General features: G+C 41.2%; 2 long non-coding RNA genes across 2 annotated transcripts in view; both read right to left on the bottom strand.

Annotated features, from left to right (window-relative positions):
* On the bottom strand, positions 1 to 5,731 carry LOC120406454. The gene is made up of 3 exons (XR_005599276.1): positions 5,586 to 5,731; positions 5,207 to 5,285; positions 1 to 1,303 (listed from the first exon to the last, which is right to left on the bottom strand). It is a non-coding gene; the product is annotated as an uncharacterized LOC120406454 (long non-coding RNA).
* A 794-nt stretch (positions 5,732 to 6,525) lies between these two features.
* The window catches only part of LOC120405550, a 40,658-nt gene continuing 20,607 nt past the window's right edge, over positions 6,526 to 26,576 (bottom strand). The window contains exon 3 of the long non-coding RNA XR_005598663.1: positions 6,526 to 6,664. This is a non-coding gene — a long non-coding RNA (uncharacterized LOC120405550). The remainder of the gene's footprint in view (positions 6,665 to 26,576) is intronic.

Here is a 26,576-nt window from a genome sequence, read left to right as displayed (position 1 = left end):
TAGTATAATAATCAAAAGCTGTTACAAGGGCTTCACAATTACAATTTTAAAATGTAGTTATAAATAATGATATTTATGTGCCAATTTAGGATGAAGCTTCGGCTCTCTGTTTTGTCAATGGTAGAAACATATGTATTTTTGAAAGGTTGTCTAACATTAATATTTCTACCTGATTCATGTGAATTTGTGCATCTGTAAAAAATGTATGATAAAAAGACTGACTATAGACTTACTTTAGAATCCAGTAAAGTTTATCAGCTCCTCTAACTGCTTGCATTGTTTAAAAAATGTGGTGTTTTTTTCTTGGCCATTCAGACTTGTAGTTATGTCTTATAGCCCTAAATACAAGAAGAAATACAGAGAAAGGATAGTACAATAGCTCAATAGCACCTGTTATAGTTAAGGTTACAAAACACCTTTAGTCACAAGCCCATTTTCCCATGTTTATAACATTCTGAAATATTCACCTTTTAAGCTGAAAATTTCCATGCTTGGTCTCTGCCTCAAGGTGATTTTTTTTTTTTAAAGTTTGAGCAAAATATTTCCAGTTATTTTTGAGCTTGGAGAGGATGGGAAAAAACAAAAACAAAAAAAACCTTCACTATTCAAAAATGGCTTAAGTCTGAAACTTTAAAGTTGTCATGGACATCTCTATATATGTATTATTGGAGATGAGGAGAAACCTATTAGATGAACCAATTGTCTCTCTGAAAATGCAGTGTTGTTCTCATGAGTACAATTTGTAGAGCTGGTTGCCAACAGCCCCTGTTTGGATGGGACAGGTCTGAGTTTTAAATATTGGTCCCAGAGACTGGAGTCCCAGCCAATAGCTCAACAAGGGTGGCTTCTTTACTCCTTTTCCCCCCACCCCTTTTCCAGAGGAAGTCCTAGTCCACCAGCCATGCAGCCAGGAACCTCATATAAAGAGGTAGTTTATCCTCTTTCCAGCAACATTGACTCTTTAAATCAAGGGGAAAGAGAAAGACCAAAGCAGCCCAATAATTGGTGCTAGGCATTTAGGTGGGAGCTGAGATCCTTTGAAAATCTGCATCTTAACGTTTTAGTCATTCCCTGGGCTAGCAGATGGTTGAGTGTTTAAGTTCCTTGTGGAGAGGGCAATATTTTCTTTCATTCTTCAGTGCTTCTCTTGGTGGTCAAGGAACAACAATACTAAGATGTGACAGAAGTCCCTTTCCGTCCTCCTGGGACCGAGAGAAGGTTTCCCACATACATCTTGAAGGAAAGAAGTGAAAAGTAGGAGCATGGAAAACAGAGTGATCTCCACTGTCCGTGATTGAAGACCCTGCAATAATATCACCATTAAGAAAATAAAATGATTTTTTTTTAAATCAACATGTATCAGTATTTCCTCTGTTTAGAATGTATTCCTACATTGTAACGAGGCACAATATAAATCCACTATATAGTACAGGGGTAGGCAACCTATAGCACGGGTGCCGAAGGCGGCACGCAAGCTGATTTTCAGTGGCACTCACGCTGCCCGGGTCCTGGCCATCAGTCCAGGGGGCTCTGCATTTTAATTTAATTTTAAATGAAGCTTCTTAAACATTCTGAAACCTTATTTAGTTTACATACAACAATAGTTTAGTTATATAGTATAGACTTACAGAAAGAGACCTTCTAAAAAGGTTAAAATGTATTATTGGCACGCGAAACCTTAAATTAGAGTGAATAAATGAAGACTCGGCACACCACTTCTGAAAGGTTGCCGACCCCTGATACAGTAGGATTTTTTTCCTTGAAAACCTTTTGGGAACAGAGTTGATTTAGTTGGCCACCTATCTTTGCATCAGCTGAAATCAAAATTGGAAGGTGATTTTTCTGACTGAGGTGCTATCACAGAAGTGCCACTTCAGCATCTGTCCTCATAGCTGGAAGTGGTATTGCACCAGCTCTGCCTCAGTTTCACCAGTGCCTTTTCTGGCCATAGGATTGACCTGACCCTGCAGCCAAGCCACATAACACAGGTCAGCCACTTTCAGGGCCTTAGAGTCCTTTAGGTAATGTCCAAGAGAAAATATCAAAAACAACCAAATGTTCAGTCCAGCTGAACTCAGCTGTTAGCCTCCTCCTTTTCAGGCCAGATCCTGCTGCAAAAACTGCCCAAAGTGCCAACCGAAGGGCCTGGGTTCAACTTCACTGTCCAGTGGCACACTTTTCCCCTACACAGAGTTTCAGAAAGGCTGAAGTCCCTGATTATCCCTTGTCTCCAGCTAGGCTCCTTGCCCCCCATAAGACAGCCTACCTGCTCTGCTTCCCCAACCAGTCTTCAACGGCTGGGCTTCCCCCTTTCTAAACTCTGATTTCAAGCTTATCAGCCAACCCAAATGTAATAGTGTATGGCTAATTAGGCCTCAGGTTGCTGGTTAATCCTTTCCAGCTGGGGGTGGGGGTTACATGCCTCATCACAGGAGTCATTATCCTTAAGGCTTGAAAAGTGGTGCTTCTATGTAAACCTAAGCTAGAGGGTGGTAGCATGATCCAGTGGACAGGGCAATAGGCTGGGTGTTAGGATAACTTATCTGCCACTGACCTGCTAGGTGACTGTAAATTGGGGGAAACCATTATAGAAGATCTAGGTGTTATTAAAGCCGAGGTGCATTTACTTGCTTGTGAATCTTTGATAACTGCACTGACCTCAGTAGAGTCATCCTGAATTCAAACAAGTATTAATGAACTGGCCCTAAATGAAAAAGTGCTATTTTTTATTTGGGAAACACTGGGAGGAACAAGCAGTCAAACTGTTTACACAAGATATGTAAAGAGAAATATGAAAATAAAGATTTAAACCACCACCCAGATTTTCTTCAAATAGAGAAACTTGTGTTATATATGTAATTATATTTTTGTTAGACCTCTATGGCTTGCGATTCAACAGTTACATGTTGCTTTTATACACACGAAATTTACAAGAAATATTTCTTTACAACATCCATTTTGATCAATTCTTCCTAAACATACCTGAAATATTTACATCTTAAACTCCTTGGCTATTGATAATACACTTATTACAGTTTGTCAGCTTGCTCGATATGTTGGAGCCTCCTCAAATGTGTAACCATATTATAAATAAAATAGAGCAGTGGCATGTTCTAGCTATCTAGCATTGAGAGACTGGGGAAAATATTGGAAAAGAGATGTACAGAGATTTGTGTTTGTCATAAATTTTGGGACCAGTTTTGAATTCCAGTCTTAACACTCTAGTACTTGTAAATCAATCTGAAACAACCACCAAAAAAACCCTCAACAACCCTGAAAGAAGCAAACAAGCTGGAAAAGACTCTGGGTTGTGAAGATCAGACCTTTTTCTGTTATTCAGAGAATAAAGATGAGGAAGAAAAAAAATACTGCAAATGTTTATCAGAAAAAGAGAAAGCCCATGAGTGACAATAGTTCTTTTCTTGTTCATTCTTTGGAGGAGACAAGTAAGAATAAATATAGTGCAGAATCTAACTAAAACTTCCATTTTTTTAATGGCAAAATACCACTTTAACAAAGTTAACTTTTAGTATGTTTATCAGACTCAATATAATCATGTCAGTCAGCTCCATAAGAAATACTGCCTCCACTAGACAACGATTTTTAAAGAAGACATGGATATTTTAAAGAGTTTTTCCTTCAAATAAAATATGTCTCCTATATTTTGGCATGGTGGTTCTGAGCTTGTAAGCTAGTTTATAAACAAAAAAACCTAAATAGCTGGCTCCAAAACCTACTAGCTAGCTCATTATATTTGTCCTTGAGTCTATAATAGCTCTCCCAGTAAGGGAAAGATGGCTTTGGTTGATGTATTACCAGTTCATTCACAAACTAGGAGGAAAGAGGTAGAGTCTCTTGTCAAATATTATTCAACCAGCACAAGTACTATTAATTTATTTGATGAATGTTGTGATTTTTTCAGACTAATTATTCAACATTATTTGTCTTGTCTGGCTCTGAAGAATACCTGAAGCATCTAAAGGGACAGGTCTGGAACAAACTTAATGTGACCATGTAGGAGATAAAGCCCCCCCCCCCGTCTATTTCTGTTAAAAATGCTGTTTCATCAGAATCACAATGTTCTGAGGAGATGGGTCAGCTTCAATGAAAGCTTAGTCATGTTTCTCATGTCCAGGATGGAATTTCTGGTCAAAATCAGAATGAGAGACCCACCCCCCCCCCAAGCCAAGAATAATCAAGTGGTTAGGGCATTCATCTGGGATGTGAAATATCAAGGTTCAAGTCCCTTCTCCAAATCAGGCAGCTGAGTGAATGTCCCAACCATCATGATATTGGCTATTCTGGGGCTGATGGGCTGGTCTCTCACTTTTTTTCACAAAATGAATTTCAAAAGGTCTTGTTCTGATGCATAATGAAAACAAATGGAGTTCTTGTTTTCTGGCCAGACCCAATTATGATTGCTCACGTTACAGGTACAAGTTCTGTTGGGAGCACAGCCTCAGAACAGCTACTGCTGCCTACCCATGACCAAATGGGTAAAGAAAAGGTCTGTGGAGCAGTGAGGGATTACGTCCACTCCCTCTCCAATGCACCATCCAACAGAGCTGGCTGGAAGCAAGAAAGGGAAGTAAGATGCACCATTTGCGGCTGCAATAAATTTCTTCCCTCTTGGAGCAGGAGCGAAGCAGAAAAGAAATTGTGACTCACCAAGTCACAACTCCTTGCTGGGCTCCTCCTGGGGTGGCACACCTGCATCACTCCCACTTATTGACAACTAAACCTAATCACCCATAGGTCCTTTCATCCTAGGATCTTAAAGCACTTGCCATTCAACACTCATGGAAAGTAAAACACTGATTATTGACCCCAGTAACCGATGTGTTCATGCTTAGATTCTCAGCTGCATCCCCGGATCACTTAGCTGTGGAGGTGCACAGAGCAGCCCCTACTAGTGGATTGATGCCCAGGTCTCCTAGCCAAAACTGCTGTGCTCTCAGCATTAGATCACACTCTCAGGGGGCACAAAACTGGGTCTCTATATGAAGCGGGCTGAAAATGAAATTTTGCTGGGGTGCCTTCTTATTGCTATGCTATTATTATTTGTACTGTAGCAGTGCTTAGAGGCATCAGTCTGGAATCTGGGACCCATTGTACTATGCACTGCCCACAACAAACACATCTTATCATCTATTATTTATTTGCACTATGAGCTAGGAATTAAAACACATGAGCTTCATTTACTTACTAATTTCTTTAGACTTGCAAAGAATTCATGAAGTAAGACACCCGACTTTAGTTAAGCCACAGACGTATACAGAGACATGCTGGAAAATAAAATAAAGATACTGGGATTTATTTTCAGTCTTTCTATTCAATATATTGTGTGCCATCAGGCATTAGCTTTTATTGCACACAGAAGTCTCTTTAGAACATTGCCTATATATTTCTTGCAAATGGGAGACAGCTCCTCTTTGGTTATTATTTTATTGCTATAGTGCCAGAAATGTACACTGTATACAGCAGCACATGCTGCTTCAATAGCTCTTTGTTGCTTTTAGTTTTCTCACAATTTCTTCAATTCACTCTCAAGTCCTTCTATTTGCTTCTGATCTGTGGTAACATACCTTCCTCTCCTCAGCAGGCCCAGTCCTTTTTAGCATTGGAGACACAGGCTTGGGCAAGGCAAATCCTTAATGGTAGCACAGGGTCCAGCTATTCCTTCCCCCAGTCCATCCCTTGTGCTTGTTTTTCTTCCTTCCTTCCTTCCTTCCTTCCTTCCTTCCTTCCTTCCTGGGAGGGTTCAGGGTCTGGCAGCTTTCCTGCTTCTCTCACTTTGTCACCCCCTTCCACCCAGGGGAGGGTTTAAAAAGGTCACAAGCAGTTGGAGCCAGCTGAACCTAATTAGTTCCCTAATAACCCCTGTTCCAGCAGTACCTTATTTCCCCATGGTTATCTCTCCTCAGTGGATTGGGAGAGGCCTTTTAACCCCCCTGGGACTAATTACTAACCCTCCCTCCCCTTGTAGCTGTTTGTCCTGGGTTTACCACATGATCACAAAAGTCTTTGATAGTCAAGGTGCTAAACATCTAATCATTTTTTCAATGAAGCAGCATTTTGCATGTTTTCACTTGTCCTTGCCACTATTTAATTCATATTGAAAATTAAATCCTGTTTCAAGCTGCCTTCCGGAAGGGATTTCTTTTTCTTTCCTTCCTACTTCATTGTTTAGCAGGGCCTGATCCAAAAGCCACTGAACTCAATGGGAATCTTTCCGGTGACTTCAGTTGACTTTGGACCATGTGATTGAAAGAGCAAATCCTCCTGGACATGCTAGAAGGACTGATAGATGCCCCAGTCTCAACAGAACCAATTCAGTTCTACTATAGTAGAAGGGAAAAAACACAGAGAAGCTCTGCAGGAGGACAACATATCTTCTGTCTGAGTACAGCTCAACAATCCAATCCACAGCAAGCCTAAGCTATTTAGAAAATTGTTTTATACAGTGGCTCCATAACATGCAGATCTACTGACCTGAAGCCAAACGCAGGGCTTACCAGAGGGCCTCAGACACCACTGCTGTGAAGAAGCTGCAGTAATGGTAGCAGTGGGGCTGCCCTGCTGTTTCTCAGCCTGTCCCCAGGATGAAGGATTTCATCCCCCAAACTCCTACATAGTTCCCACAAGCAGAACCCATTTACTTAGGCTGCAGGCAGAGAACAGAAGTTAGCTCAAAACACACAGAGCAACAATGCAAGAAAGAACACACACAAATAAAGAACCAAAACAATTTAAACTATGCATGTGTAATGTTGACAGACCCTGGTCATCAGCAGGCTGGATTGACCTCTGGAGCTTAGTGCATGAGCCTCTGTTGCATGAGCTAAAAGCCATGAGACTCTTAACCTAAGGCTGTAGAGCAAACTCATTTGATCTCTCTCTTTAAGTGGTCTCAGTGCCACTAGATGGGACAGAACACCACACCCAGGAGGTGTGTGGGTTACACATGGAAATATTAACTCATACAACATTAGTATACATCATGCATATTCATAATGCTAAACAGGAAAATTAAAGAACTATACTAAAGTATAACCATTCTACAATGAAACTAAGAATAAGTAATTAAATATACCACATACTCCACAGGCGGGGGTATGGATTTGCAATACACTGTTATGAGCTGGGTGAAATCTTGTCATGGATTGGGTTTGTGAACTCATCCTTAACATAACTGTCAGCATTAGCCCCACTCAGGGCCGGCTCTAGCCTTTTTGCCGCCCCAAGCAAAAAAAAAAACAACAAACCTGCGCAGTGGCCGGAACAGCAAACGGGGGGGGTGGGGGGGGGGGGCGGCGGGAAACCAACCTGCCGCCCAGCTGGAGCAGCAAAGGGGGGCGGGGGCGGGAAACCAACCTGCCACCCAGTGGGAGCAGCAAAGGGGGTGTGTGGAAACCAACCTACCTGACGGCCGGCTGGAGCAGCAAAGAGGGGAAGCGGGAAACCAACCTGCCGCCCAGCTGGAGCAGCCGGGGCGGGGGAAACTAACCTGCTGCCCAGCCGGAGCAGCAAAGGGAGGGAGGGCAGGAATTCCAGGAAACCTGCCAGCCGGTCAGAGCAATGAAGGGGGGGAGGGGCAAAGGGAAGAAAAAACAAAAAAACAAAAAGAAAAAAAATACCTGCGGGGCGGCGGGAGTGCGGGTGCAGAGGGACTCCGGCAGCGGAGTGCACACCCCAGCTAGCGGGGGGGAGGGGCAGAGAGAGAAGGGGGCGGTCAGGGCTTCCTTAAGCGAGGCGCTCGCCATGCGGCCCCTCCTGCCGTGCCGCCTGCTGGGAGGGCTCCGCGCCGCTCCGGGGAGCAGGCAGGGAAGGACGCGGGCTGCCGTGCCGGGCTTACTGCAGAACTGACACCACTCCCAGCAGCTCCCCTCCTCTGTGCCTCCACCCCCTAGAGGGTTGCAGGAGCAGCAAACCAAAAGAAAAAATCCTGCAGGGGCGGCAGAAGCGGCGAAGCGCAAAAAAAAAAAAAAAATAAAGGTTTGGGCGGAATGCCGCCCCTTGGAATCTGCCGTCCCAAGCACCAGCTTTCTCGGCTGGTGCCTGGAGCCGGCCCTGGCCCCACTTAAGACAAAAGATGTTTGTCTGAACCCACCCCGGAGTTTTTGACTGAGTATTGTTTTGGGTAGGTATGGAGGTAGTGTGTGTGCGTGGGAGGGTGGGGGAGATAAAAACATAAGAATGACCAAACTAGGTCAGACCAATGGTCCATGTACCCCAGTATCCTGTCTTCTGACAGTAGCCAATGCCAGATGTTTCTGAAGGAATAAACAGACAATCATCAAGTGATCCATACCCTGTCATCCACTCCCAGCTTCTGGTAATCAGAGGCTAGGGACACCCGCAGCCTGGGATTGCATCCCTGACCTACCCTCCATGAATTTATCTCGTTCTTTTTTTAACTCTGTTATGGTTTTGGCCTTCACCACATCCCCTGGCAACAAGTTCCACACAGACATTGAGAACAAGTAAGAACAGAGAGCGAGAGAGTGAGAGGCAAGAAAGCCAAGCAGGAGTCTGTAAGCACAGTGGGACCCTGGAAAAAGCTAGAGAGAGAGAGAACCCTTTTGACACTGACATTAGTTAAGAGGTTGGGGGTGGTAAGCTAAGAAACTGATCCTTTTGTTCTTGGTTCCTTCTGCATTCAGAGACAAGACTTCTCACATCCTTGTAAATAAACAAGATTGCACCAAAGAAAATACCAGACTCAATCAATTCTACTTTGAACAGGAACATCCCTGGGGCCTCAAACTTTGACTAGCTTCTCAGTTCGAAAAGGGGCAACAATACTTGGTGGATGGGACTGTTTTTGAATCTACTTTCCCTTTGAACACTGCACTGCCTTATCTGTCTAGTCAGAAAAGCACAGCTTGCTAATATCCTTGAAAGAGACACAGCTGACAGGGACATAATTTAATATTCATGAAGTACCTAGTTTCAATTTCTATAATTAGTGACATTCAGAAAATACCCCTGGTCACTTTTTGCCAGGCCCCTGAATGTTCGCCTTCCCCATTCCTCCAAATGGTCTCAGTCAATAACATGGAAGCACTGCTTGGGGAATGACTGCCCTTCTGTCCCATGTCTTTGAATGTTCCAGTCTGTGTAACTTTAATCCCATTCCCTTTTGCCTTTCACCTACAGTCAGAAGTTTATTTTCCTTTCCTTGAGCAGCTTGTTGTCGTCCTCCATAACCCCAACATCTTGACAATCTTTAAAAAAATATTTTATTAGGAAAAAAAAATCAAATAAATGTAAAGTTAGACTTCAGATTTTCAAAGGCATCTAACTCCCATTAAAAAAAAAATCAATGGAATTCGGGGCCAGTTTAACATAACTAATTTCAAGACTATGCTGTTTCTTAAGTAGGATGCTTCATATAGTTACAAAAAGATAAAGCTTAAAGTAGTTTGTATGAGTATTTCTATCCCATTGCTCACAAGTCCCTCCCAAGAGCCGGAATCATATCTTGTGTCAGTACAGCTCCTCCCATTGTGTCTTATGGTTGCTTTTTATTTATACTCTTTTGGACATTGTTAGGTGTGGAAAAAACATTATCCTTTTGACTACTATGTCTTATATAAATACACACAATTAACATTTATATGTTTTTTCTTCTCCCAGAATGAAGGATTTATATGTGTTTTTTGTCCATATTATCATATTAAACCACCTCTACATCTACCATTCAGAACATTTCGCTTTTCCCCTTTTTAATCCATTTGTGACATCTCCACATTCATATACATATTTGTCAATTATGATTTCTCTTGTATGGTACTCAGTTTATCACAACTGATGAAATGTATTCCCTTTCAAACTTTAACATATACAAAATGTTATTACAGTTTTTGGGGGGGGGGGGTGTCAAACAATCTTGTCAACCATTTACCCTGGACTGTGAATTCTACATGTGTTTCTTACCAGCCACCTAATCACGTGTCATTCAGTGGGGTCTATAACTAACGACAAATTTCTCTTTTGTGTCATCGCTAGTCATGGTTGAAAATTTTCAGTTGAAACTGGTTTTCAATGGAAACGTGTTTTTGACTAAATGCCATTTTTCAAAAAAGTGTCAGTTTTATGTGGAAAATGTTGAATTTTGTTTTAAAAAGTGAAAAAGAAAAAAAACAAACAGAAACTGACATTCTTGTTTTTCCACCTGAAAACAAAATAATTTCATCTGAATAAAAATGGAAGTTTTAGTTCACTTGTATCACCCTCACTTTTCTCCTCTCTGAGCCAGACTCCTTGTCTGGACTACATCTCCTATGATGCACCATTACCAAAGATTCCCATGATGCACCACAACTACTCAGCGGGAAGGGAATCTACAGCTCATTCAAAGCAAGGGAATTTGGCACACAGAAGAGAATGAAGTCATGAGGCAACCGAACTACAACTCCCATGCAGCACCACACTGGCATTTTCAAATTAAAAAAAAAAGGGTTTTCAGCTAAAAGTTTTCAGGTTTCGTTTTTTTTGCTGAAAAGTCAACATTTTCCATGGGAAAAACCCCCAAATATTTTCTGAACAGATCTAGCTATGCCAGTGTAATGCCAGTTAAGTCAGTGAGGTTGTAACAGAGACCAGAACACAGCTATACTTTACTCAAAGTCCATTTCCCCATTGTTTTTTGCTTACATCTAGGGCAGCAGCAATAGCATGTGGCAAAGACAATACATTTAAGTAGTATACATATCCATGCACAGTTTGAGCACCCTGCTTCTTTATCAAGGCAGCATATCTGGGTGTGCTAAATGGTGCTCTAGATGTCAGGTTGGGCACTCTGCCACCACATGAATTATTGTCGGTGGTCCTGTCCCACAGTCACAGTGTGGGGAGGAAATCAGGCCAAGCCAGTGGATGGCTGCAGCATCTCTGGTCAAGCCAGAGAGTAACTAGTTGTGCATGGTCCACAGTCTATGATCACAATGGCCAGAAAATTACCACAGGAAGCTGCATCCGACAAAGTGGGTATTCACCCACGAAAGCTCATGCTCCAAAACGTCTGTTAGTCTATAAGGTGCCACAGGACTCTTTGCTGCTTTCACAGGAAGCTTGGTAGACATCACAGAGCTTGTTTGCAATTTCTAATTCTTAGTCTTTACCCACAAAATACTCCAACTTAGTTTGGATCAGATCCATCTGTTGCTATGGAAAGTGGATGGCTGCTTCCTCTAGCCTTACTCCATCCACATCATCACCAGAGTATCCAATGGTAATTATGTGAATTAAGTATCAGAGGGGTAGCCGTGTTAGTCTGGATCTGTAAAAAGCAACAAAGCGTCCTGTGGCACCTTATAGACTAACAGACGTATTGGAGCATAAGCTTTCGTGGGTGAATACCCACTTCATTAGATGCATGCTCCAATACGTCTGTTAGTCTATAAGGTGCCAAAGGACTCTTTGTCGCTTTTTATGTGAATTAAGTAATTACAGTAGTCTGAAGGTTCTTAGAAGGTGAGTAAGACAGAAGCTGTCCAGTAGAGAAAAGTGGAGCTTAAGTAGACAAAATGCAAAGTCAGAGCTCATGTTCTTTTTGTAAAAAAGACAAAGACAAATACAGCCCAAAGAAGTTGTCCTCGAATGAGGTCCTCTCCAGGGCAAGTGTCACAAACCTTGTTTTGAGGTCAGCTCTCAAGATGGTGTACTTCAATATTGAGGGAATCTCAGCAGCCAAGAGGGACATCCTCCTCCAGTTCAGTGTAGAACAGGAAGAATACATCATCTTGCTTCAGGACACACATTCTATCACTAACACTTAACTATCAACTCCAAGCTGTGTTGTTGTGTCTCACCTCCATCATAGGCAATACAGGATGTCATCCTAAGGCAGAGAGGGTATTCCAATGTCTCTAGTCTAATCATTAGGTCTGTGATGGGGTGTACTCCCCCCACTGGCCCTGAGAGAGTAAATTAGGCCCAATTAACTGCCCAGTTGCACCTACAGGAGGAGTCAAGGAGCAGGGAATGGTTAATTAGACACAAGGCTCAACTGGGCAGGGACAGGCGGGGACTATAGAAGCCAGGAAGCTAGAAACAGAAGAAGGCTGTAGGCTGCAGTTGCTCCCTGGGAAGAAGGAGGAATGTTAGGACTATAGAGTGTTGCTCTATGGGAGGAGGGAGTTGGGAGGCTGGCAAATCCAAAAGGGGAGTGGAGGGAATCAGGAAGGTAGGATAAGGCTCAGGGAAATAGCAGCAAGGGATTGGAGTGCAGGCCTTGGCTGCTAACAGGAGGGTCCCAGAGCTGGAACCCAGACTACAGGGCGGGCCTAAGTTCCCCTACCAGCCACTGGGGACCTGGCACCTACCAGGCAGAGGACAGTGGAGTGCCTGGGATGATTTGTTCTGGGAAAGACTGTCACACACACCCTTCCCCGGAAGGGGGAACCATGGAATGACCTGCCCAGAGGGCTGAATCATGAAGAAGAGGCTGCAGTTACTGGTGCAAGAGGGGCTGAAGGATGAGAGGATGATGGGAGATACACCGTCAGATGAGGGCACAGCACCTGGAAGAACTAATTGCCAGTACAGCCAGGAGGAGGTGCAATCTGTGATGAGTGAACCCCCTTGACAAGGTCCAAACGATGTTACTGAATTTCAGCCTATAAAAGTGAAAGACCTGACTCTGATCAATGTCTACAAACCTCCCCACTGCAGTATCTTCAGTGGACTCTATAACGTTCCAAAGGAGGCACACACTTACCCAGGCTGGCGAAGAACCTGTTCTATTGCATCTTCCTCACCTCTGAGCTGGCCAGCTTCATTAGCAGGGATCCACTTTGGGTTCTGCCTATCTATTACCACTGTTTTGAGCTGCCTTCTCCTGCTGCTACTTGGCATTAGGTAAGATGCGATGGGAGATGTAAGTGATACATGCATGCTAAGAAAGAATAATGGTTCCCAGGTTGGCTGAGGCTGGGAATAGCAGGATAGGCCTGGTCAGTTACTGAAAAACTGGCTAGCCATGATGAGGTAAGGAGTTAATCTTCTTGCATTCTTTAAGAAAGACTCAAATATGTAGCAAAAATACAGTTTATATTGTTTTTCTCGGTTTGTTTTAATGTAAACTGTAAGGGTCAAATATTGACCTCAGATACATGGGTTCTCATTGACTTCAATGGGAAAGAAACCTGAGCATCTCAGGCACTACCTTTTTATGCTTGGTGACTTACAGGATTGCACATAAGCTATGTTACCAAAGCTCTTTAGAAAAGGCTATTCCACTGATCACAAGAGAGAAATGATAGAAATGGTAAAGCAGGTAATAGGAGTGCATATTTACCACTTTAAAAGTTGGCAGCCCATGTGCTTAATTCAAGAAGCTAGACAGCAAATACAATAATCTGCATATTAAAATAAAGTTTATTTAGTAGTAAATTGATGAACTTAAAGAGTGCACTGAACGATGTGCCTTGTAAACACATTAAACCAAAAATCTCTGTTGATCATGGTGTGTCTTAGGAACACACAAGCAAAAGAAAATGCAGAGGCAAGGATAAAATGTATCATGCATGCAAATTAGAGCACAGAACCTATTGTTTCAAGACATGTTCAGTACTAGTAGTGTGAGCTAAAGACGCTGAGAATAGCTTGTCTTCATATTCAGACCTTATATACAATTTAAAATTGATATTTTAAATGGATTTCATCTTCATGATTGTTAAAGTAACTTGTCAGTTTAGCTATCTGAGGATCAGCTGATCTATATCCCTGTTCCAAAATAGGAAAATTACTGTAATTGCCTTATTTGCAAGAAGAATGAGAACATTTATCTGGTTTTAGATTAGCAGATAAGAAAGTGGAGATGAAGAAATTTATCATAAGTCTGACTTAATTTTTGTTGTGCTGATGGATGAATGTCAAGCAACTTTTTTTTGTCCTAGAGTTTTTCCCATCAGTTATTTTTATAGGGGTTTTATATTGTCTTTAAGACATTTGATCCAGATAAAACCATACCTCAATAGTGGTCTTGTGTGTCTGAGTTTTTCATATTTGTGTATGTATGTGTGTGGAGCCATATACCAAAAACACTTTGATAGGGAATATACCTAATTTTAAAGTTGCTGGCTTAAACGGGACATTTCCAAGTTTACTTTTTAACAATGAACTAATTCAAACTTTATTGGCCCAAGTTCCATGGTTCCAAGGTAGGTTTCACACCTGATTTGTATGAAGACATTGTAAGAAGGTACTGGAAGATCGAGAAAGCTAAATTCATAAGCCATTAGACTCAAGGGAAAAACAGAGAAGTCTCGCCTTTCAGGTCAGCAAGAAAACAGAGAAGACTAATATTCCAGAATCTCTGGGACTGATGACCTTGTGAAGTCATGACACCAACAAACAGACAAATCCAGCTTTGATCAGTCTCTTCCTGCAGCTGTAGGTGCTTTGCCAGCAGAACATCACTATCTGTCTCTTTATCTGAATTTCCTGCTCTGTGAGCGTAAGAAGGCTGTGTTAAAGCTAGTATTATAATATCTTAAGGGAGGAGGGAGTGTTAGTTAACACGTAGCAACTGAAATCTAAGAAAATTTCTTTATAAGTGGCTCTGAGATTGCTGAGGTAGACATTAGGTAACAATTAGTTAACACTTTAAGCATTAAGCTATTTGACCAGATTCAAATGATAGATTTGATTGACTTTAGTAATATTCTTTATCTGGGATTTATAATCAAATGGCCAGCCACCTTTTTAGACTCTTCCTTAGAACTGATAAAAGGATTTATTATTTTGGGTGCTAATTTGATGATTTAACTCAAGCCAAATACTGAGACAGATTTGTTGATTGGATCACAATTTGATTCTGATTTGACAGTTTTATTTTAATTCTGGTGATAGGTTTCCTTGATTTTATTTTAGTTTGTTTAAGAGTTTTAATAAAATGTACAAAATAAAAATGATACTGAGTCATAGTTCTTTCAATAAACAGAGTCTTTTAGGCCCTGGGGTGGAAACCAGACAATCTAAATGCCTGGCCACCTCCTCCTAATTCTCTGGTTCTCAGAATTGGGTTTCAGTTTTAAGTCTGAATTTCCTTTGCTTTGAGGGAATATTTTATCCTTTTCCCAGCTGAATAAAATTATAGGCTTGAACATTAAACCTAGAGTTCTAGGGGCAATATATATGTTTTATTCTTAAAACTATTCCATCTTGAAGAAAAAAGGTCCAGAATGCAATTAAGTGGGATTTTCCCCCCCTGAATTGATTGCTTCCTGGAATCATTTGCTCTTCTGGCACTGTAGAAGGATATATTCTCTGTAGGGAGAATCTTCCGATATTCTTCTAGAAAAGTCAATCTCAGCCAATTTCCAAAAGATTCTTTTGATATACTTTAATAGATTTTCCCAGCTCTGTGGTAACTGAAATTCAGTGAAGTTTATTACAGGCGATATTTCCAGGACACCACAGATATGCATATCTTTACCTGGAACTATGTGCATTTTTTTGGCATATGCAGAATTATAGCAAAATTCTATACTCTCATCTACAAAATAGATTTCCTTATCTTCCTCCTCCTCACAGGGCAGATCTCCTGTTTGCAATGCAGATTGCTGCTACATATTCTGCACTCGTCCTATGTGCAGCACTTCCATTGACCTCATGTAGAATAAGCACACAAAATATAGAAGTGAGATCTACAGCATGGATCAGAGATCTGTAGCATTGACTAGGGAGGAGAATTTTCCCCTCAGGATTTGGGCATTTGCCCTTCACTTGTCAGCTAATTAACTGTGTACAACAAAATGCTTTTTACAAAGTGTTTAGTTCTTGAATTATAGCACATAATTTGTGGCATGAAAAAAATGACTGTAACCACATAATACATAAAATTGCACACATAAATATGTTAAAAGAACATTATTAAGGTTGCAAAGTCAAGCACTCAAAAGTAGAAAACACCAGAATTAAGGTTGCCCATGCAATCAGAATTCACCTCTTGTGCGTACGCATTATGATATAGTCTTCAGTTATATCCTAGTCTCCTTGCCCAGACATTCCTAGTCTCCCCCTCTGGTCTAGCTGTCTAAGTCCCTATCTCCTCCTGTATTTCCAGTTTCCTTCCCCTCTCCACGACCAGCCTCACCCAGCCCATAGGCAAAAGAATGCATTTTGTTCTAGCCTCATTCTCTGAAACAGCTGAACAGTTTGGGCTGAAATAAAAATCAAAATCATCAACCTGAATCAGACACACAGAATGGAAAATATCAACCTGAAACATTTAGGAAAGTTATAAACGACTGAATAAGTCTCTTATAATGGGAAATATCAGTCAATCTTAATAATAGGTGGCACTACCAGCCCTGCCTATAATAAGCATAAAATTTCTGCTGTATTCTACAATTGCAGGTATTATATTAAAAAGGAAACACTCATTACTAACTGTCTGATTTTGATGTCACGTAAACCAGATTAGTTGTGTAACTCCACTAATTTACTTACCTTGGAGTTACTCATGATTTGCACCAGTATACGTAAAGTCAGAAACAGGCCCCAATATCTCTTTCTAACCCAAATTGTCTCCAGACCTGAAGAGGTTCCACAAGCCCCATGGTTTCTACAATCATGGTAACTTCTCTCTGTTTTGGAGCTGATTTTATTCTTATAACCCATTTGCTTTTGCCCCTCTCCTTGTTGGAGTCAGTGACTCTGTCCCAACTTATTTCCATATATGGAAATAAAGCTGTAGGCAATTCTATTGAAGAAGGCATTGAGTTCATTTGCGTAGGTATAATGTGCCCACTGGACTGAAAATTCTCTCTCCCATTGGTGACTGAAGCAGAAGATAAAGAGGACGCTTCTCAACTGACTGGTTTTGTGGAGGGGGTATGGGTTTTCCCCACAATTACTTAAGGGCAGGCACACCAATCATGGGTAATGTGGCCCTGTTTACTTAAAGAAAGGAATCTGATTTTAAAGAAAACAAAATACTATAACATATGGAGACCCAAAACGGATTTGAACTGAAAAAAATAGATTTTTTATGCCAGTATAGGTTCACATAGACAACTAGTCAGCTTCCATCTTGGAAAATTTCATCACACATACACCCTGCAGCATAATCAGTTCAGTCTTAGGGCTTCTAACAGTAAAGAGCTACTCTCACATTGGCATAACAAAAATAACCTACAACTTTACAAAGACCATAATACGAAACTCTCTCAGGTGCCCTCCTCTCCCTACTGCAATTATACAAGTGGCTTAACACAGCTTATATGAACCCTCAAGGGAATAAAGGTGGTAGGCAGAGGCAGAGAGAGGAGCTAAAATCAGGTGCTGTGCTCCTTAGGATAGGGGCCATAGAAAACTGCTTTCTCTGCCTCCCCCAAATCCTGAAGTATCTCTGCTACTAATGGCCATGGAGTAGGCTTTCCTTACCTACTTGCCTCTCCTTTAAATAGTTTTGTCTGGAAAGAAAGCAAAATGTGGCCTTCTGCAATGTATATCCTTAGGAGACTATTGTATCTTTCAACTAAAAGCCCCTGGCAAAGGAAGGCTCTTAAACCTTCTAAGTACTGGTTTCCAACTGTCTCACTCCAGTTTTCTGCCAGTGAATCAGGTCCCAAGTGTATTCAAAGGAATGGAGTTAAACTGTTGAGATCTCCCAAATTCTGACTTCTGGCTTTTAGCCCTTTTTTAAAAGCAGATTGTCCTTCATCTAAATTTTCGTATCTGCTGTAAATTTCTTTCAGATACTGCACTGAGAGAGATGCTTTCAAAATTAAAGGTTAGCAGCTAGGTCCTGGGAGGACACAGAATGGCTCTACTATACAAAGCCTCTTAAATGAAGCTGTATCCTGCCCTCCAAGCTTTCCTCCATAAAGATGCTCTCTGTCTATTTTCTATCTCCATTAGACTAAAATAAACACCCAGGAATGTTTTCCTCTCAAAGCCTATTGTATACCTGGTAATCTGTCCCTTTCTATTTAAATTTTTAGAAGATATTTACTCCTGGGGATGTCTGTGTGTGCAAAAGTACTTAACTATCAGAATTGTGATAGAATAATTTATATCATTTCATGGGTAGTGATGCATGTGGGTGAGCATTTGCCTCTAAGATCATGTCAACTAAAACACAAATATCTTCAGTGGCAACAATCTGTCCAAAAGCATTTACAATTAATTGCTTCTCCCTGATACTTGTTGCACTTGCTGGAAAAAATTCTAGATTAGATGTCTGTTAACTGAGCTTTAGGTAGGAATTTTAATGTGATATTCAGGAGACTGATGTGCTGGGCAGTAATTTGAACATCAGCAAAGTTGGGAGTGGATAGTGGTTCATAAGGCTATGTCTAATTATACATGGCTATGAAGTTATATAAATAAAACCTCCTTTCCGATTAATTCATTTTCTCCTATCTTTATTGTATAACTGCTATTATGAAGTTTTTTACCCATTTCAAGGCTTGAAGGAAATCAGACCTGCTGTCATCACTAGACCTCGTCAAAAGATTCTATTGAGAGGGGTTTTTTGGGGGGGGGGGTTAAACAGAAAATTGGGTTTTCGAACAAAATGAATTGGGGGGGAAAGTTGACTTTTCACAAAAAAGTTTTCAGTCAACCCCCTTTTCCTTTTTGCCAAAATCCATCCCCCCGCCCCCGGCCCAAAAGAAGATACAGAAATATCACCATGATGTCTAATTTTGAGTTGTAAGTTTGGCTACCTCATGCCCCTCCTTGCCTTATGGACTACACTTGCCCTTGATGCACCATGATCACAGACTCCAAAGATGCACTGTAGTCATTCAACAAGAAGAAGACAATAATGCTTTTATATGAGAAGATGTAGTCTGGCTGAGGAATACAGCCGAGAGGGAAAAATGAGTATATGAGGCACCCAAACAACTTCCAAATCATAATTTTCAGTTTCCAGCATTTTCAATTTTTCATTGAAAAGTCAACTTTTTCTGGCCAGCTCTAGTCACCAGCCAGCTAAGGCGTTCCAAGGAAGAAGTTAGCAGACTCCAAACTGCATGGCCCAGGTGTCAGTGGGTCCTGACAATGTCAAGTCTGGTTTATCTCCAAATCATGAGCTGCCTTCAAGTTTACTTTTCCCAGGCTATCTTTGCAAGGAAAATGGCTAGAAACTTTTCTTACAATGAAAGGGAAAAAAGTTACCATGCTCCTTCATCTATTTTAGTTCTTCTGGACCAAAAAGACCAAAGGACACAAGCTTCATTATCCTAAAGGTCAGCTCTAACTACTCTATCCATCCTTTTATCAATTTAAGAATCCAAACTTTAAGTTCTTCTCCTTGTGAAACTTATTTTATAATCATAGTGAATTTTATATGCAAGAAAAAATAAACCATCACCCATACCCCGGAAGACAAGGCCCTGCTATCAGTTACTGGGTCAGCCTCAATTTAGCATCATTTTGTACTATACATCAGGGGTTCTCAACCTTTTTCTTTTGAGCCTCACCTTCCCCCCAACATGTTATGAAAACTCCACTGCCCACCTGTGCCACAACAACTATTTTTTAAAATATAAAAACCAGGGCTGGTGTTAGGGAGTAACAAACGTGGCAGTTGCCTGGGGCCCCATGCCACACGGGGGGCCCACAAAGCTAAGTTGCTCAGGCTTCAGCTTCAGCTCCAGGTGGCAGTAGTCAGGGCCCTGGGATTCAGCCTCACACGGTGGGGGGGCTTCAGCTTTCTGCCCTGGGCCTCAGCAAGTATAATACTGGCCCTGCTTGATGGACCCTCTGGAACCTGCTCACAGCCACTGTGGGAGCCCCAGACCTCTGGTTGAGAACTACTGCTATATAGAAAATTGTATTCATACAACTCTCCTGAATTCTTTCCTGCTTTAGAAGCAGGCCAGTGCAAAATTCAGAACTTTTAATAAATTGAGAACTAATTTGGGTAAAATGTTGTTTAATTTAAAATACCTCCACCAACAAGTTGTACAAAGGAAAATATCACTTTTATCTCTCACTTTGATGACTCTGGCCTGTGATCTTGTGTGCTTCTGAAGATGATCAAATTGAGCACAGAACCAGTGAATCCAAACACAATGCTCTGAGTGGTTTCCCTAATGAACACAGTATGAGGTATTTAGACCATCTTGAGGGTGACTGCTTTAGTCTAGCTACTGATATCTTCAAATAGCTATTTAGGCATCAGATGCCCTGGGTCACTAATTGGTGCACTCGTCTGGTAACACCTCCCTCCTTATGAATTAGCATTGACTCAGATATTTTATGGTGCCTGGCAATGTGCTTGTCATCAAATACTGTAACTACTGTAACTATTTTATTTCATTAAAACTTATATTGTGATAATATTGCAGTGAAGCAAAGAAAGAAAAATAAATGCTAAATACCATACATAGTGACCTAAAGAAGTGTTCTGTGAAGATTGAAAGCTTGTCCCTTCCACCAACAGTAGTAGGTCTAATACAAAATATTACCTCACCCACCTTGCATCTCTCATATCCTGGGACCAACAAGGCTACAACAACATTGCCAAATACCATAGAGTAATAGTATTTACAGTATGTTTTAATATTTCTATTCTCTGATTATATATTTGTTTACTCATAATATCAAGTTATAAACTTTAACAAATAAAATGGCTGCAATAACTGACAAAGTGACACATACCAGAAAACATAGGAGTTCAATATTAATGCTCTCACCCTGCGCAAAGTCTAAATAAATAGCCTTTCCAAATGAGAGGTGTGTGGGGGCTGGTGGGGGGCACCCAATTTTGACTAGTGGACCCACTGGGCAAGCCTTTACTCCAACTTCCACCTATGTGATGATGCCAATTGAACCTTTGCAGAGGAGTGCTCTGCTGTGCATGAAGTGAAGAAGTCCACTTGCTTGGGCTCTCTGTGTCTGGCAACCTGTGCAGCAGAACTGTACTTATTCTATGTCTTTCTGGCCTTACATACCGGTGAAAGGTGAATCAGGGGTCAGATCACTGAAATCAATGGAAAGATTTAAATGAGATTTGGATGAGACCTTTGGATTTCAGTTCTTACTTAAGTAAAATTCCCATAGTCTTCAATGGGAGCTTTGCCCAAGTAAGGACTGAGTGATGGAGCAGGATTTGTCCCATAGGAGGCATAGGCAGCAACCTCTGTCTTTAGGTTGCCTAACACTTTCCCTTGCAAAGGAATCTAGTGACCTTTCCTTTGCAAATCTCTTCCACCTTCATTGTTTGTTTGCAACAGGCTTTTGATATTTGGCAGAGGTATGTGCTTAGGCTAGAGGGGCATCTTTTTTTTTTTCCTTTTTTTTTTTTTGTTTCATTAAATTCCTTTAAATTTTTACTGATATGTAAACTGTTCAAGAAATGGCATTTCCCTTCTCTAACTTGCGTTCCTCAGGAAAATGTTGACAGTGTTTAAATATAACAACTGATCACCCAAACATTTTAAGGCCAGGCTTATACTGGTACCAGAGCAGCATCAGCATCTGCCACCACTGTACTGGGAACACCTGGGAGCTTCCAAAGCAGCTGTAGTTGTTGGAAGGAGAGATGAGAGCCACACTGGTATCCCCTTGCCATGGTGCATTACCCAGGGGTCTGTGGCCCTCTTTGGGCACCACATGGGGACAAGAACCAGGACAAGTTTCTTCATTCTCCCAACCCAATAGCTGGCCTCTCCTCATCAGCACATTCACACTCCATCGCATGGGGCACCACACAGGCTGGAATTCCCCAAAACCCTGTCTTGGGGACATAAAGACAACTGGGCCAGGATGAGTTGTGCTCCCCCACACCAGCCATCTTCAGGGCCCAGCACCGAGCACCAGAATTCCGTCTCCCCTTTTCTCATAACAGCCTTCGCATGCTGTCATTTAACAGCTCTCATCTGTAGCTTAAGCTGTACTGAAGGGCCAATCTCTGCTAATGATCCATAAAAGATGGCAAAGTTCTACTGTTGTACATGATAGAATTTGTTTCCACCTTTTTCCTATAACACCTAACCCCCAGAATATTATATACAAAAATTATATTAAAAGAAAGTCACTCAAATGTTCAGAAATGACAGATTTATAGCTGGTTGTGCAACTTTAATTCAGCCCCCTTGTGTGCCTGCATTATGATAGAATTTTTAATTACATGATCACATAATACTTTTTTCTACAGGACTGTGCTCAGGATGGATACAGAAGGGGGCAGAATTAAGGCTGCATGAGTAAGTGTATATTTGGCATTTCCTGATTTTTGATTGCTTGACTTGGCAACCTACATAACATTTTTTGTATGCAATAAAACAACATTTAGAAAGCATTAGTGAAAAATCAAAATTAGAGAGGACCTGGATCTATTTAGGTGTGCTTTCCATCCCCTGAAGTTCCCTCAAGTACTTGTGTGGTCCAGTTTTAAATGATTAAAGCAATCGGGCTTCCCCCCTTTCCTTTACTTATCAGACATAGACATATTGATAGACCATATTAGTGGAGCATTGCAATGAGATGCAGCTCACTAATATATTACAGTACGTTTTATGCTGACAAAGAACTTCCACTGAGATAGCGGATTCTCCGTTCTTGGAAAGCTATCATGGCACATTACAGGTAATCAATATTTAACTCCACATGTTCAATAAAATATCCCATATCTCTTTTTCTTTGTGAAGTTTCCTTTTTTGGTAATGCAGCTTTTACATAATTTATGACCATACAAAAATATTCAGCCTTGCTTACCGTAAGCCCTGAGAGTGAACTCCAGTTATTCACAGTTTGTTTATCTATGTAAATGGTTTGATATTTTGCTTTCCTACCTCCCCCCCCTTTTTTTTTTTTGGTTAATCGTTTGTGAGCTGGGACCTTTACATTCAACTATGAAGGGAGATACTGCAACAAGTGAAGTTACACTAGCTCACATAAGATTTTCTCCCTATGAACATACTTCTTTAAATATTGGGTACTGAGACAACACGTTAGTATACAATCTGAACTGCTGAGACTGGACCTGGGCCATCTAACATGTACCCACATTAGTACTTAAACAATGAAATAGGAAGAATAGGTAGTGAGCAGGATGAAGCCTGCCTGCAGCTGCTGTGGGCAGAACAAACAGGCAGGGTCTTCAGGGGTGTGGTCACTCCCAGCTTGCTTTGACTGACAAATCTAGTTCTCCCTCCAGGGAGAGTGTGGAGACCTATCATAAAGTGGAGTGGGGAGACCTATCATAATGACTCTGCAGACTTTCCCTTAGAAGAAGGATGGCAATATGTAACAACAGCATAAATCCTTTGGCAGGGAATGTGTGATATTTGTTTGTAAAGTGAAGCACATGTTTGCAGCAATCAACAACTACTACTTTGTAAAAATGTGGTATTGCATATACCTTCCCAAATAATTTCCCTATTATCATAGTCTAATTCTACTGATAATTCTTTGCCAGTGTATTAGTCATTATTCATTTACAGTAATACTTGATAAATTAGAGACTTTTCTTGCTTTTTCGGGTCTTGCAAACTTTTCTTAGATGTGAGAATTAATTATACTGAAGTGCTCTCTGAGAAAATATTAAAGAAATATTTTAATTGTAAGTAGTTATAAAGGTAGCTTGGAGTCAGATTATATTTTCGCTAGGATTTCAAATGCAGATATGATTACATGTAAGTTGGGTATATCATAGTTAATAGTTTGGAGAATTCCACTTTACTCTGTGTTCAAGTTTTTTAACACTTATGAGGCATTTTATTTTGCTAAAATGTTTATAATTTATTAGATCAATTAATAAACTGCTTATATAAGGTTGATTCTATTGGATAACAGTTAGGGTCAAATTATGCCACCTTTCCTCATGTTAAGTAGTATTCATTTACTTGAATGGTATTACATGTGGAGTAAAGAATACTCCATATGAGAAAGAGTGGAAAAAAATCTAGCTCTTAATATGAAATTTATCTGGGAAGCAATCATTTAAATGGATGCCAGTTTATGCCACTGGGAGGCATTCAAAAGGGAAATCAGTCTGCAGATGTTCATTAATATTTTGAATCAGTTTCTCCTGATTGAATATGGCAGTTGCATTAGGATCATATAAATAATCTACTCTGAGGTATTCTGGGTTTTGATGCTTTTTGAAAATGGAAGGTTTTTGACTAGTTCTTGCTGTGAATAAGTGCTCATTGGTATCAGCTCATATTTTTGAACAGCTGATCTTATAGTTGGAGAGTAGTGCCGATAGATCTATAGGTTTAAGCAAGTACTAAATAGACTATGAATCAGCCATTTGCATTTACGGTGAAATTCAGGTGTAGCAGAAAGCGTCACTGCCACATTCTTCCAGACATTTGAGTCCTGCATTGAGGTTATGGGAGGAGATGCAGCACAGAACAGCTACTGCATCCCTTTGTGGGAGAAAGGAGTCTCTACACCAGCCCCCAAGAGCTAGCATAAAAGGCAGCAATGGGAACAGACCTAGGAACAGCCAAGATAGGACCACCGTGTCTGTGTTTACACATTGACTTTGTACCAACACACCACACAAGTGGCAGATGAGCTATGACCTTCTACTCAAGCTAATAAGCTGGAATCATGGCTATGAAGATGCTCTCCTGCAGCTTACACCATGTCCCATGTTCACTTGTCTAGCCCCCTTGCACTTCACTAGCAAGCAAAACAAACTAATTTCACCCAAAATGGTGTTTGAGCAGCATAGAGGACATTGTATGGCCTCCCTTTCACCCATGAAGTGATATTTTCCTGCATTTGACTGAGTGAAAAACTCCAAAAATCCTGACACTATGATAAAACTGGAAAGAACTGGGTAGGGAATGAAGAAATGGAGATGAGGATAAAAAAAAAATCACAGGCCTTTCTTTCTAAATAATATAGACCTGATTCTTCACCGCCTTGTACTATGTATAGTCATTTTCATTTGTACAAAGTTGGTGGTATAAAAGGCTACCAAAACAGAATACTGGCATCCTACACCCACATTGCACATTTGTAAAAATTACACAAAGTGGAAGGCAGTGAAATGTCAGGCCCTATCTATTCAACGAGAATAGGTTCTGATACATCTAAACATGTATGTTAATAGAACATAACCCATCCTAAAATACAGAAAAAGCAGTCAGTCACCCATCACTATCCTTTGCATACACAGTATCTACAATTTTTCAGTATCATATGAAATTGCAGCATCTACTAAATATAATTTGTGGTATTAAGGACCATACTGAAACATATTTCTTGTTAAATAGGGTTAGATCTAATTGGAAGGACTAAGGCGAAGCTCTTCAGCTGCTGTGAATGAGCATAGCACCACGAATGCCTATGGCTATATATCAGCTGAGCATCTGACCCAAATTGTTCAGGGGTCACCTAGAGCTGGTCTACTTCCATAGCACCATGGGAATATGGAAGTGAAGGCCCCACTCCCGTGCACCCCAAGAGAGGTGCACAAAATGCCTTCACCAGCTTCAGAGTACCCTATTGGGACCCTTCCTCATTCTGAGAATCATAGAACATCAGGGTTGGAAGGGACCTCAGGAAGTCATCTCGTCCAACCCCCTGCTCAAAGCAGGACCAATCCCCAATTAAATCACCCCAGCCAGGACTTTGTCAAGCTTGATCTTATAAACCTCTAAGGAAGGAGATTCCACCACCTCCCTAAGTAACCCATTCCAGTGCTTCACCACCCTCCTAGTGAAATAGTTTTTCCTAATATCCAACCTAAACCTCCCCCACTGCAACTTGAGATCATTACTCCTTGTTCTGTCATCTGGTACCACTGAGAACAGTCCAGATCCAACCTCTTTAGAACCCCCTCATTCTTCTCTTCTGCAGACTAAACAATCCCAGTTCCTTCAGCCTCTCCTCATAAGTCATGTGCTCCAGCCCCCTAATCATTTTTGTTGCCCTCAGCTGGACTCTTTCCAATTTTTCCACATCCTTTTTGTATTGTGGGGCCCAAAACTGGACACAGTACTTCAGATGAGGCCTCACCAATGCCGAATAGAGGGGGAATGATCATGTCTCTTGCTCTGCTGGCAATGCTCCTACTTATACAGCCCCAAATGCCATTAGCCTTCTTTCAACAAGGGCACACTTGTTGTCTCATATCTAGCTTCTCATCCACTGTAATCCCTAGGTCCTTTTCTGCAGAACTGCTGCCTAGCCACTTGGTCCCTAGTCTGCAGCAGTGCATGGGATTCTTCTGTCCTAAGTGCAGGACTCTGCACTTGTCCTTGTTGAACCTCATCAGATTTCTTTTAGCCCAATCCTCTAATTTGTCTAGGTCCCTCTAAATCCTATCCCTCCCCTCCAGCATATCTACCACTCCCCCCAGTTTTGTGTTATTTGCAAACTTGCTGAGGGCGCACTCCATGGCATCCTCCAGATCATGAATGAAGATATTGAACAAAACCAGCCCCAGGACTGACCCTTGGGGCACTCTGCTTGATACCAGATGTCAAGTAGACATGGAGCCATTGATCCCTCTCTAAAAAGTTTGCAAGAGCCCATAACACAGCCTGAGGGGGCTCTACCAATCTTCTTCCTGACCATCTAACTTGGGAATAGCTGAACTCTTTTTGCTTAAGCATTTAAAAAAGAAAATAAAATCAGAACAAAATTCA

This window comes from Mauremys reevesii, linkage group 5, assembly GCF_016161935.1.
Source record: "Mauremys reevesii isolate NIE-2019 linkage group 5, ASM1616193v1, whole genome shotgun sequence".
NCBI lineage: Eukaryota > Metazoa > Chordata > Testudines > Geoemydidae > Mauremys > Mauremys reevesii.
This window is presented reverse-complemented; position numbering and strand designations above follow the sequence as displayed.